Here is a 14,363-nt window from a genome sequence, read left to right as displayed (position 1 = left end):
TCCTCGTTTTCATAGTGTATGGCAGGATTTTGCTCCATGCAATTAACCTGAGCCCCTCAAACCAGACCCCATAGGGAGGTGCTGGAGCTCATGTTCCTGCACACACTCAGCAGCCTTTTACCCCTCTCCCTGCACTCCAGCTTCTGTCTGAGACTCCTCACCCACTCTGGTGGGTGCTTTGGTAAGGTTGCCAGATGAGCTAAGGTGAGCATGGGCTTTAGAGGGGCTGAGCTGGCCTTTCTGTGACCACCACGGTGAGTGGCAAGGGAGAGTTTGGACCAGTGTGAATCAGAGTGCAGAGCTTAGGTGGGCGCTGTCTTGTGGTCCAGGGGGTTCTGCTCACAGCCACAGGAGTTTCTGAGGGGCTGGAGATGGCCCAGTTGGTGCCTGATCACCAGCAGAGGTAGACATGGGCTGTTACCAGGATTTTCTGTTTGCTGCTTTTAGTACTGTTTCATACCAGGGATTATTGAGTACTTTCTACTTTATCCTTCGGAGGCAGACAGCAGGCAGGCTCCCTCCAGCTCATCCTCGTCTTTTTGATTGTGCTGTCCAGATCCAGAGGCTGTTGGATACGTCTGCTGAGCATTATCGGCTGTTGCTGGCAGGGTGGAGAAAGAGGGAATGAGTCAGGGTATGTGTGTTGGATTCAAGAGCACAGCACTTCACCCTTTCCTCCCCCTTCCTTTTTATGAACCTGGAATGCCTCTGTAGTCATTCATCTGGAACGAAGAAAAAACAAGGAGGAGCAGCTTTGCCAGCAGCTGTCTGCACTGCTGTCTCACTCCCTAGGTTGTTCTCACTGAGGTTTGGGCAATCCCCAGGTGCTGCTTTTTATCATGGGGGATCTCTGAGTCCACCTGCTTGCAGGTACCACCCTACCTCACCTTTAGTCCAGCACATGAGGAGCTGGTTATTATGGGAGTGGATCTTTTGCTGTCTGATAACCAGCTCTGTGTCCTCATCAGGGCTCCTTGAAATCAGTTCTGTGCTTTGTGCCTCTGTCAACACCTTGGGCACAGAAAACATTGAATATGGGTGAGGCTGTACCTGTGTTTGCAGACCCATCCCCAGCTCCGTTCCCTTCTCTGGACACTCTCCAGCCCCTCAATCTCCTTCTGCTCCTGAGGGGCCCAGAACTGACCCCAGGATTGGGGGTGCAGCCTCAGCAGTGCCCAGCACAGGGGATGATCCCTGCCCTGCTCCTGCTGCCCACCCCACTGCTGGTCCCAGCCAGGATGCTGGTGGCCACCTGGGCATATGCTGGCTCTTTCTTTGCTAGGCAGTTTTCCAGCTGCTCTTTCCCAAGCCTGGCATATTGCAGGAGGTTGCATCCTCCAGCCACACGGCGCTTGGCACGTGTTGAACATCCCTGCCCTGGCCTCTGCTTGCTCTGGCACAGCTGGCTGTGCCTGTATCCTGCAGCTGGATGTAGATGTTTCTGGGATGCCCTCTCAGGGCTTCCTAGAAGTCTTTCCATGATGTGAGGCAGATGCTGATCAGCATAGGAGAGGAAGAGATGGAGGGGAAATGTTGCAGGCTGAACTGTGCATACTTCTGGTTTGTGAAGACCATCCATGAGAGGAGTTTTCCGTTCAAAGCAGCTTTTTTGGGGCACTTTCAGAATGTCAGAGGGAGCAGACTTGGGCTTCTGCTTCCCTTTCTTCATCTCAGTGTGGTCAGCCATGCAGGGAACATATGAGGAACTGTGGTGAATCTGATTGAATTGCAGCACCAGAAGAAACTCCCAAAGGATTTCCCACCAGGTCAGGCTTGCCAGCTGGAAATGAAAGGGAGCTGAACCCATGAAAAAGAGAAACTTTAGAGCCAGGACAAGACACCAGGTTTTGTGATAAGGTGCCAGGTGCATCCTGTAACGGGGAAAAGTGTCTCTGTGAGGGTGCTGAGCCCCTGGGTGCCCAGGTTGCCCCCAGAAGCTGTGGCTGCCCCATCCCTGGAGGGGTTGGAGGTTGGATGGGGCTTGGAGCCCCCTGGGCTGGGGGAGGGGTCCCTGACCATGGCAGGGGGGTTGGAACTAGATGATCTTTAAGGTCCCTTCCAATTCAATTGGATGGGATTCTATGAAGTTGGGGTACGTCAGGGGTGAAGAGATGTCCCCTGAGACAGAGGACACTGTTGTACAAATTGCTGAGGGTGTGTGCATGAGGATCCTGGGCACAGCAGTTTGTGCTGTGATTCATCTGAGTTTTCCAAGGCAGACTTGGCTTTAGGAAAGGTTTGACAGACCCAGCATCCTGAGACATCTCCCTGGAGGCTGTTGTTCTGTCTGGCTGCTGGGGCTCTGCAGCTCCAGGACGTTGGGATCCTGAGCAGTGGGTGTGGGACCCGGATGGTCTGCAGTGGCTGTGGAAGGGGCAGGGGGCCTCAGTCCCTGGGGGATCCATGCAGTGTGGATATAGTGCTGCTGTAAGCAGCCTTGGTGGGATTATTGTCCCCAGGAGGTAGGGAAGGGAAAGAGGGAAGGACCAGGAAGTGCTGGGAGAGGAGCAGGGTCAGCATGGGCAGTGGAGGAGAACCGCAGCCGACACCTCTTGGCTTTGGCCATCTGGGCCAGGGCCACACTGCTCAAGCTTCACATACCATGTTTCAAATCTGCTGTCTGGGTACCAGATCCTGAAGTTCTGCTTAGATTGGAATGTCCTCATTAACATTTTGGGAATACGCTAATTCCCTTCCTTTCCTATTCCAACCTGCTGACTTTGATTGGCACTATTTTTTACAATAAATGCTTAATTAAAGGCATAATGACTGTATAATGATTGTATTAAAAGCAAGATGATTATAAAAATCAGCTTAGCAGCTGGAGGCTGCAGGGCTGGAATAGCTCAGAGCAGCAGTCAGGGTGGTGAAGGCTTTGCACACCCCCTGCTTGTATGCAGTGTCCCTGTTGCTGTTGTACTCAGACCCCCAGCCCAGGGACCCCTTGCTCTGGGCACTGTGCAGAGAGATTTCACTGCAGAAATATGGAATTCCTCTGCCATATGGAATTTTAGCCTAAACTACCCGAGGGTAGGGAGAAGACCCTTGTGCTGTTCCTGCCTCCTCAGGGGATTGCTGCAGGTGAGGCATGGAGCTGTGAAGGAGGCTACAAGACATGATGTGCTGCTGCATGATGTGCAGCACCAGCTGCAGCCTCAGCCCTCTGCTGGGCTCCCAGACCTGTGGGCCAGGTCCAAGGTCTGGGTCCTTCTATGCAAGGTGCATCATGGCCCATCCAGCCCAGGGACCCTGAAGCTCTGGGCTGTGACAGACCATGTTGCTCCTCAGGCTCAGCATCACTGTCCCCAGCCAGGGTGAGATGTGGCAGCTTGCTGAGAGCCCACCAGGCCCCTCCTGGCCTCTTTGCCTCCTCTCCAAGCATCACTGCTCCTCACTGAGCCACCTTGGCTGGTGTGCATGCATGGTTCCTGGACGAGCAAACCAGGTCCTTCTCTTTGTCATGAGCTCACTCCCAGCTCATGCAGCTCTTGACCCTAATGAGAGGTGGCCATGAAATATGGCAGCTGGGTTAATTGGCCTTGAAACCTTTGTGGTGTGCCCTTCAGGCACTGATGACCTTGACATGAAATTCAGACAGAGCAGTGATGACCCAGGAGGAGGAGTGTGACAAACCCCGCAGAGCCTGTGGCTTTGTCTGCTGTTGGACCATGTGCTGTGCTGCAGGGCCAAGGGCAGCCTGCTCTGCTCTCATCACTTCTGCACAGACTCCTGCCCTTCACTTCTAATGGCACTCAAGTGGGTCCCATCTGCTCCTGGAGACTTTTCAGGTCCCCAGGCCCTGAGCTTAATTGCTTTTACCTGCCTGTGCCTGAAGGTGCTGGAGAGCTGCAGTGTAGTTAGTTGGTGGCAGATGGTGCAGGCAGGGGTGGGCTGGGCTGGGCTGTCTCTACTTAGCACAGTTCCCTCTCTGTGCCTGTTCTTCAGGTCATCTCCCCATCCATCTGTAATGATCTCATTTCCTCCAGTGCTGTATCTGAGTTCTGTGCCACCTTAGACCTTGCTCAGACCCAGCTGTGCCTCTGCTCCTCTCTGGGACCTGGAGCCCCAATCAGACACTGAGAGAAGTAATTTTTGTTTCTTGATGTCTAGAGTTGTGTGCCTCTTAAGTAGGTTATGTCCATCAAAATGCAGATTGTGTGTCTTAGATGATGTTCTAGTGGTCCTGAGTGGGGAGCACTGTGTCTCTGGCTTCAAGCATCCAAGCACGGGTTGTGCCTTCAGGCAGGAGCTGCGAGGACAGCCTGGGCACTGTCACTTGGTTGCTGTCAGCATCACGATGCTTGGGAGCAGAGCCTGGGGCATGTCCCTGTCTGGTCTCCCAGACAGAGAGACAGAGATGCAGAGATGCCACCACAAACCTGTGTCTAAGCTGTCCATGGGAAGGGCTGTGGGGAACTGGTGTGGGCAAACCTCTGCAGACCCGCCAAGGCCTGTTTGGTTTTTCTTCTGAACTGGGCTTAGCAGCATGCTGGTCCCTTGCCTGTGATGGTGGGCCTGAGCTCCTGGGAACAGGATGAAGGGTCGTTTCTGCTCCTTGGGCACACAGCATTGTCCTGGCAGTTCTCTTTTTACAGACAGAGCTGGTCCAAGCTTGCAGAATAAACTCCTGCAGAAGACACCCACCACAGCCCTGCTGTCCTGAGCTTCAAGCCCAGCTGTCTACAGCACCAGGGCCAGTGGCTGCTGCAGCATCACTTGGGTAGTTCTTTGGGCCACAGTAAATTTGAATTATCCACAGGATTTCATGAGGAAACACACCCCACCCTTCTTTTATTTCTAATACAGCGATGAAGGGTTTTCTTCCCTTTTATCCTTCTCTATTTTTGAAAATTGTTTACATGTAAAGTACCATGAATGCAAAATAGCAGGGTGCCAAAAAAGTCACATCCATTGTCTGGACCATTCTGTGTATGGAAAGCAGATCAAAGTGCCCTGTCCTTAGAGTTAGCTTTAGTTTAGGGTTTATTTCTTGTCCTTTCCTTTTGGGATGATTTGCATTTTTTGCCTGTCCTGGAAGTCTATGATCTGGCATGTTGAGTTGCTGCCAGAGTCTCTTGGCTATGTGGAGGATCTGCTGGCTTTGCTGAGGATGCCTGGAGAGCACATGCTCCTCAGGACCCACATGCTTGGCCTGCTGTCTTCTCTGCTTGCTCTGCTCAGCATGGCAGGCTGCAGTCTGGGCTCTGTCCAGGGCATGCAGCTGCAGAATTTGCTGCTTTCATCTGCTGGTAACCAGAAATCCTGCCAGCAATCCCATGGGGTCACTGGAAGCTGCAGCTGGAGCCAGGCAGAGGCTGCACAGTGTCTGGCGTGTGATACACTGCACTGAGACTGTGCCCAGGACTGAAAGCATCTTAAACCTGCTCTGAGTGTGATGTTGTTGTTTTCAACTCTTAAATTTCTTAGGGAGACTGTTGAAAAGGGTCTCTTCTGTATGGTCTGAGTATTTGTGCTCTTAGTTCTATCTTAGCCCCTGTTGTGAGTCAAGGAAAGGGATGTTCACAGAGGCAGGAATTCCTCAGCCTGTATCATTCTTTCTTCTTTATTTAAGAGGGAAATAGTGTTCTGGTACCAGAGTGAACTTGCATAGTAGACTCCAAAGCTCTCCTAGAGCCGGTCATTTTCACTGATGGGTTTTTGGTCAAGATCTCCATTAGCCACAGAGTTTAATCTGACTCTGGTCCTAGAGAGCACCTGAAGTCAGCAGAGGTGAATAAGTGACTAGAGAGCCCATTGGCTTTTTACCTCCCTGCCTGTGGAGAGCTGATGTTTTCATGGCAGGATGACTGAAGAGTCTCCCCTTCCAAGCTAACACTTTCTGGGTTGGATTTCTTTCTGGAGTAATTTGTTTTACTGTTATGATGAAAGCATATAACCTTTCAGTGAGAGAAGTCCACTTAGTTGCTTTGAGACTTTTATCACCATGAAGGAATGCAGGTGGGGGAGATGCTCCTCCTGGAGGAGCATCACACAAACCCTGTTGGGATGGGAATGACTGGAGGCTGTTACTGGGAGCTTCATGTGCTCTTACGTTCTGGTGTAATCAGGTGCTTCTGCATTTCAGCTGCTGAACTGTTGCTGTGTTTAACTGCTCTGGACAGTGAGTGTAGGACTCCCCAGGGGGAGGTGCTGGGGGAGAGGCTGGCTAGGAAAGCTAGGTTGAGGCAAGACCTCTGTGTAGAAGTTCTTGCTCCAGAGGTGTACAGCTTCTCGGGCTAGGGACACTTTGGGTAGAAGTTACTGTCCTGGTGATACACAGCCTCTAAGGCAGGGGACACTTCTGCAGCAGAGTTGCTCAGGTCTCCAGCAGGAAGAAGCATGCTGCTGTGCCTTTGATAGGGAGAGTTGTGGATGTACAGAAGTCTGGGAGAGTGTCCAGCCTCAGGATGTACCTAGAACTTCCCACTGGAGAGCCAAATGCTTTCCTCTGTGAATCAGAACTGCACCAGGATGTGCTTCTGTACCTGGGCCACACGTGAACAGCTCATTGTCCATGTGTCAAAATACATCTGCAATGTATTTTGAGGTCTGCATCAGTGGAGGTGTCTTTGGTGGGATGGTGGATGCATCTCTGGTGCAGAAGACATCTCCATCCACACCTGGCTTACAGGATGACTCCATTGCCATGTTTCATGCAGATTCTGTCTTCTTATCTGTAGTTGATACAGAAGCAAGTGGTGTTTGCTGAAGGCTTGCTCAGGTGTAACCAAGATCAAAAGCCACCCCAGGGTGTTTCAGTGGAAGATTATGAGACTGGTGGACAAACCATTTTTTCCATTCACCAGGGGTCCCATATGAATCTTTCATGTTTTCCCTGAAGTCTTTAACTGCCAACTTGGGTCTCCCTTGTTTTTTTACTAATAAAACCAAATAAAATCTGTTACTGTGATGAAAGGACCCTGCAACATCTGCCAGTTGGATTGTGCACAGTCAGTTTATTAATTTGATGGGGCATTTGAAATCAGCTTTTATAATTGCATTTTAATTTCATAACAAGCAAAGCAGCTGTGTGGAGTGAAAAGCTGGGCTATGGTGGCATATCCTGGGGGCTCACTAACTCTGGGAATAATAGAAGTGTAGAATTGTAGAATGGGTTGGAAAGGACTTTAAAGGTCATTTGGTTCCAACCCCCCTGCAGGGACACCTCCCACCAGCCCAGGCTGCTCCAAGCCCTGTCCAGCCTAGCCTTCAACACTGCCAGGGATGGGGAGTAAGCCATGAGCAAGGGTTTAAGCCATGTGAGACTTTACTTTTCTTGGCTTACTTCTGGTTTTGACTGTGTCTCAGTGTAGAAACCCTTCCTGGTGGGGGAAAGCAATAACGGGGAGAAACTCAGAGCCTGATAAGCTCTGGAACTAAGTGAAGGTCGCAGCACAACACTGCTGCACAGGTGAGAGAATTGACCACAAAGTAGGTCAGTTGCTGATAATTTTTCAGAACTCGGTAATTTACAGCTGAGACTGAGCAAAACTGCTGTCAGCATGGTTCTGGCAGGTTCTCTTCTGGCTCCCCAGCACAGCACTGGCTCAGAAGTGGAAAGCATGAAGGTGAAGAGTGTGGCTGAGAGGTCACATCATTTCCATGTGAGCCTCTCAAACAGGTGTAGGTGCTGTGTATAATACCCAGGTTACCTGAGCCATGAGGACATGGGGGTTTTGCACCAGTTGGCAGTGTATGCTTCTTTGCTGGGAAATTGCTTTGGAATAAAAGATCCTGGAGACCTATGTGTGACAGAAGCACCTCTGGGCCTGATCTTGGGTTACAGGAATGCATGGTGTTTCCTGATGTGCTGTGCATCTCCTCTTGCAGTGAGGTCACAGTACCTGTTCCACTTTTTCATTTTTTAGCTTTCTGTAGTTTGTCTTTGCCTGAAACACATCTTCCAGGGACCAGCTCTGTTGGGGTCAGGTTGGATGTAGACTGGAACAAGCTTTTAGCAACACAGTTGAGTTTACTTCAGCCACACTTGGCAGCTGTATGCTGTAGTGAATCTGGAACCACAAGTAATCCTGGTGCCTGGGGGTGTGGAAAGCCCTGGAGCATATGGGCAGCAGTAGTGCTGCCAGCACCAGGGGCCCAGGGGATCATCTGATGGATTTTCCAGCACTGCAGATCTGCCATTGCAGTTGTGTGTCAGGTTTGAGCGCACCACCAACTCTGTCTTAGCTTTTCTCCCTCACCACTGAAGGGATCTTTCTGGGTCAGGGTGGCTTCAGGAGGTCTGTTCCATCAGAATGGTCAGGGAAGGTCTCTGAAAGCCAGGTCTGATGCCCCTCTCTGTGCTGCCTGCTGCACAGGCAGGGGTGATGCCTCTGGGGATCAGGAGGTGCCTTGGCACAGGGCTGGGAAGTCTTGGGTTCATGTTTTGTGTCTGTCCCTCAGGTGGCTCCTGGTAGTCATTTCAGAGATAAAGCAAGCAGAGTGGCTTTGTTCCTTGTTTGTAGCTCAAGACATAAGACATGAATTCCAATATTTTTGTGCCTCTCAAGGGGCTGAAACTAGACGAACCTTTTATCTAGGAATTTGGCCATGACTGCTCCCAAGGATGTGGCAGACCAGAGGCTGAGGTCCAGGTATGGGTCCTGAATGAGGCTGGGGGGAGCTGGGAGCTGGTCAGCAGCAAAGGGAACATAACAGGGCCCCCCTGCCTCACAGACCTTGGTCAGCAGAGGAGAGGACAAGCCTGAACAGTGCCAGGGTGGCCTGGAGAGATCTGTGATCAGCAGGTTTGTATTGGAGCCCTTGGGGAAGGTCACAGGGAACACCAGGACTGTCCTCACACGCTGCCCGTTCCACTTGGCAGAGGGATGCTGAGAGAGCCCAGACCCTGTCAGCACTGCTGAGGACTCAGGATTGAACATCATTAGAGCAAGAGGGAACTTTGGTAGTGAGGAAAGCATGAGGGACCTCAGCAGGGTTCAGGATGGGGGTCCAGAGGGTGGGTGAGGGTTGGTACGAGCATACCTGTGAAAAGTGAAATTAAGGAGGTTGAACATTGGGAAGTGAGGCCTGTGGAGTTTTCCTTGTTGCCTTCTGAGCTTTTCATCTTCATGGAGTGACTTGTCCCAGCACAGCAGAGCCTGAGCTAGAAGCCCTGTTGTCTGTGCTGAGGTAGCTGGGTTCCTCCCAGCTTCTCCCCTCACAGGGCTGTGAAGTGAGGACAGCATCACACGTGCTTGGCTGTGAGATGGCTCATTTGCTGCCCTGGAATACGTGGGTGCAGTAAGTTAGGAGCTTCTGCATGTGTGTCATTATCTCAAAGGTGACAAATGGAAAGAGTGCAGGTGGGACCTCCTGTGGACTGGGTCAGCAGCTCTGATAGGTGCTCATCTTCTGTCTTCACTGAGAACAAAGTGAATTAATTGATGTGTGTCTTGGAGAAAACTGCTGTGGCACCACCACTGTAGTGTGGAGAGGCCCCCAGCGTGGGCTCAGGTCTCCAGCAGCTGCCACCTGACACTGCCTGCCAGGAGAAGAGCTTGGGTGAACCCTTTCCCTGCAGCATGGGTGGATCCTGGTCTTCCAGCCTTGTAGTTAAGGCTTTAGGCAGAAGTAAAAACCAAAATACTTCTTGAAAGATACCACTGATTTCAGAGGCCAAGGGCTCTATGGGCAGCCCAGGTTCCAGCTAAGTCCATGCAGTTGATAGTGGCTGGGTCATGCAGCTTCTTAAGCCTGACTTTTTTTTCTTCCTTTTATTTTCATTTCTTTTTATCTTGGAATATGTGAATCAAAGGAAAATGGGAGCTTCAAGGGGAGCAGGGGTGGTAAGAACAAACTAGAATTTTGCAGTCCCAGCCACCTGTGAGGGTGCTAGCACAGGTGAAAGGTGTATCTGGGTAGCATCTAGAGTTCTGTCAGCTTGGAGCCCTGCTTTGTGCCATGCAACAGGGCAGGGGCAGGGTTGTGTAGAGTCAAGAAGCAGAACAGCTGGGAACACAAATATGGGGTGCAAAGAGGTGGTCTTAAGGAGGTGACACTGCTGAGCTGATTCTGCGTGTAGAATTTAAGGGTTAAATGGGATTGAAATGAATGTAAGGAACACAAAGGCAAAACGTTTGGTCAGGGCAGCCTTCTCACTTGGAGCTGGCTGGGGTCCATCAGCATCATTTCAGTAGGGAGTTTCCCACCAGACCTGAAGGATGCTACAATGGATTCTCCAAAGGAGAAGTTGGCAGGTAGAGTGGAGTGTGTAGAAGACAGCATAAAAAGGTCTGGAAGACATGTCTGGAGATGTGTAAGGGCTGCAGTGGCATGGGGGAAAGTAGGGTCAGGTCCATGCTAGAACAGTGGTTGAAGGTGGATTTGTGCCTCAAGAAGGGAAGGTGGATATGAGAGTAGAGTGGGAGTCAGAGGAGAACCTTCAGGAGTAGAAAGCCAAGATTTGTGCCTGCCCCATCCCTGGCAGTGTTGAAGGCCAAGTTAAATGGATCTTGGAGCAAATTGGGCTGGTGGGAGGTGTCCCTGGCCATGCAGGGGATGGGACTGGATGAGCTTTAAGGTCCCCTCTAACCAAAACCAGTCTGGAATTCTGCACTTTCGGCAGCTGCTGTGGGCTTTTTGTAGAGAAACAAGATAAACCAGGTGCCTCGAGTTGCCAGTGAGTGGGTGTGAGTCCACCTGTGCCTGGTTAGGGCAGGCCCCATAATACCAGGGGGCCAATAAAGGTGGGACACACACCCACAGAGGGCAGTCCAGCTAAGCTCACTCTTGTGTGAGGCAGTGTAGAGGCCAGCAGCTTGTTGAGCCTCAGGAACAAGAAGAAAGGCTCTTCCCGCTACAGCTTTTCCTCCAGGATCCTCGCAGGAAAGCCCAACTCAAGAACGTGGAAGTCACTTGGACTTCTTTGATTATGCCATGGGGCAAACAGCAGGACAGCATGACATGGGGAAATGATGGTGGGACCTGACTGGCTGGTGTCTGGGATCCAGAGTTGGCTAGCTATGACTTCCTTTGTTAAAGATACTTTTTTCCCCTACATGTCTTGTTTGTTAATTTCTTCAGAGCATATTTGAGCATCTCATGTACACATCCCAACAAGACTTGGTGGGTACCTCATTACCATGTTTATAGCTATTCAAATTACCAGTGACCTCCAGAGCTGATGGTTGTGTGTATGAGTTTCCCAGCTTGCATTGATGATTTGTGGCCTCAGTAGACCATTTATTTCTCTTTTTCTGTCAGCACCAGCTTTCTGTGGTTTTGCCCACTGGGTCTGAGGCTCCCCCCTGGGAGAGGAGAGTTGGGCTCACAGGGAGTTCTGAACCTGGCACTGGAGGAGAAGGGCCTTTGGAGAGACAGTGAGGGATGGCATTGCATCCCCATGTCGAGTCAGGTCCTGCTGATGTCCAGCTGAATCCTTTCTGTGTGCCAGGCATGAATTCCTGGGGCTCCAGAGCTCCTTGGCACCCATCCTTGGCCCAAGGCTCATGCTCCCTGTACCTCGTTTCTGGAGAAGCTGCATGTTAATAGAGCAAAAAGTTTGAATGAGCTGACTGAGGCTGAGGTACTTCCCTTCTTCACCCCAGCCTCACTGATAGAACCAGGCGTCAGCAATCCCATGTCCCAGAGAGCAGTGAGATAGTTCACAGCTCTCAGTGGAGGAGGATCAGGTGAGAGAACATTTAAACAAGGAGGACATAGGAGAGGCCATGGGCCTGGTGAGATGCACCCATGGGTGCTGGGGGAGCTGGCTGATGGCTGTGCCAGGCCACTCTCCATCCCCTTTGAAAGGTCATGGTGGTCAGGAGAGGTTCCTGGTGGCTGAAAGAAAGTGAACACCACTCCTGTCTTCAAGAAGAAGAGAACTCTAGGCTGGTCAGTCTCATCTTGATTCCTGGAAGGATGATGGGAGGAACCAACTCTGGAAACCATTTCCAAACCCGTGAAGGACAAGTCAGTGATTTGGAGTTGCCAGCCTGGATTTGTGAAGGGGAAATCCTGCTTCACCAAGCTGAGAGCGTCCTGCAGCAAGGTGACGAGCCTGTTGGGAGAGCTGTGGGTGTTGTTTACTTTGACTTGAGCAGGTTCTTATGTTGTCTCATGCAACATCCTCAGAGACAAACCAGTGATATGTGGACAACTTCAGTTTTTCCTTTAATCAGAATAGATTCAGATTTGCTCTTACCTTACAATCTGTGTTCAGCTTGATGCCAGACAGGCTGAAAACTTCAGTTATTCCAGTCCTCAAGAAGCAGCAAATCTTAGAAAGGAGTGCTGTGTGCCTCCAGAGCCAAGCACAATGAGGCAAGGCTCAGGGGAGCTGGATGAGCTCTCCTCCACAGGGGACTGGTTTGGAAGCTGGAAGTACAAAGTACTATAAAGGGGAAATTTTCCTTTGGGAAGTGTTAGCAGAGCTTCTAAAGCATGGACGAGAACAGTGGGAAATAAAGTATGGGATCTGGGTCTGTTCCAAATGGTAACAACATCTTCACTGATGGAGAGCAGGAGCATTTGCATCTCAAGAAAAGAACTAGAGAAGAGACTGAAATGAGTCTCCCGTTTGGCTTGCAAATCAGGCTTGCCTGTTTGTTTGTTATTCCCCTGGTTCCTGCAGGACTGGGGCCTGCCTACCAGCAATTGTGAAGCTCCTGGTCGTTGGGGAATTTGGGTTGGCTGGCATAGCACAGTGCTTGTGAGTTATTAATGTCTGATGTTTGGGTTTGCTGTGAATGACACGGGGGGACCGTGGTGATGGGTGCAGGGATAGAGCCCATGGTGCTGTCTGTGAAGTGTTAGTCCTGCTGTGGTGAAGAGGGGCTGTAGCTGGTGTTTGTGTGGGGTTCCAACACCAGGCACAGCCATGGGACACTTACGTAGTCTTGTAGGGCAAATTTTATTATTATAAAAGTTTATCTCACGAGCTTTTCCTACTGAGGATCAGAGGTCTGGTTGCTGGGTATCATGTTGTACCAGTGGACTCATTTTCTTGGTGGTTTCACAGAATCACAGCATGGTGGGGATTTGAAGGGCTCTTTAGAGAACACCCAGTCGAACCTCTCTGCTCAAGCAGGTTCATCAAGAACAGGTGGCACAGGATGGTTTGCAGGCAGGTTTGGAATATTTCCAGGGTAGAAGTCTCCACACTTTTGTGTCTAGAGCTGAATAAATGCAGGCCACCTCTGTTCCTGTGGCCTGGCTGCAATGCAGTCACAGGAGAAGGAGACCAAAAAGGCTTCCCCATGCTTGCTGGTTGCCTCATTGCTGTCATCTTCTTGCCAAAGTCATCAGTCAAAGTTTTCAGTCGTCAGCCACAGGAGGCTCCTTGTGTTTTCTTGGGGCCTGCCTGATGGCTGGAGCCTCCAAGGTGACTGCCTTGGTGCTGGGTCAGGTCCCCAGACCCGTGGTCTGTCAGATTCACTTGGGTGCCTTTCAGATGGTCGGCGAGCTCAGAATGAAGATGGAGCTTCGGCTTTCAGTGCTATAAGGTCAGGTTATGATTATTGAGCAGGAGAAACATCCACAGGAAAAAAGCCTCAGATAAGCTGATGCAAGTTTAAAATAGACCCAATGTCAGCCTTTCCCTTCACCTGCTGTCCAGGGGTTGGTTGAAGAGCTGGAGAGTCCAGTGCAATGTGGGTAGAGGGGACCAAGGGGTTTAGTATCAAGCAAGACCCAAGAAACCCCAGGTCCCTGTGCTAACCCAGTGCATCTCTTGATGTGACTGGGCTTGGTTTTAATAACTTGTCATCCTGATAATGCTGAGGGAACAACTTTGAGGTCACTGGCAGCAGGGACCCCAGGATGCTGACTCCTCTGTTTGGTTTTTTTTTGGTGTCTGGATGTCAGATGATTCGCCGACTCAAATGCTGCACCATGATGGTTCCCAAAAGATGTATCAAAAGCTGATTGCTTTGGGGTGATGTGCAGCAGTTTCTCTTGATCTGTAGCATTTTGTAGGCTACATCTAATACATGGATTCACAGTCTGTTGGAGACCCCTGTGTTTCTAAGGGTTAGCAAAGTGCTGTGAGCCTTGGTAACCTGAAAAACTGCTCTTCTCCACTTGCTGGGATCAGGATGGAGCAATTCATTTGTCTTGTGATTGACTTTGAGTGAGAGGTGCACACCAGCCACTTTACAGATAAAACTAGGGTAATATCTGGGCACTCTGATATCCTACATAAATGGGAAGCATCCAGAGAGATTGGTGATGATTCTCCCCTCCCTTTTTTCTCTCTTGTGTAATGTGCATCTCTTGGGTACTTTGGGAATGACAAGAATTTTCTTTGTGGCCACAGGAAATATACTGGTAACATCCGATGCATTTCTTAAATGTCCTCAAACAATCCAAATCTTTCTTGCAGAGCCTGCTAGCGTAAGGTGTGGGGGATCCAGTTGCAG

At 50.6% G+C, this 14,363-nt stretch overlaps 1 protein-coding gene across 1 annotated transcript in view; it reads left to right on the top strand.

The window, feature by feature from the left end:
* SHANK3 (SH3 and multiple ankyrin repeat domains 3) overlaps positions 1–14,363 on the top strand; it is a 289,287-nt gene that overhangs the window by 156,051 nt on the left and 118,873 nt on the right. The gene's annotated exons all lie outside the window — the stretch shown is intronic.

Source organism: Calypte anna, chromosome 10 (genome assembly GCF_003957555.1).
Source record: "Calypte anna isolate BGI_N300 chromosome 10, bCalAnn1_v1.p, whole genome shotgun sequence".
Lineage (NCBI taxonomy): Eukaryota > Metazoa > Chordata > Aves > Apodiformes > Trochilidae > Calypte > Calypte anna.
Note: the sequence above shows the minus strand (reverse complement) of the source record. Positions and strands in the feature narration are given on the sequence as shown.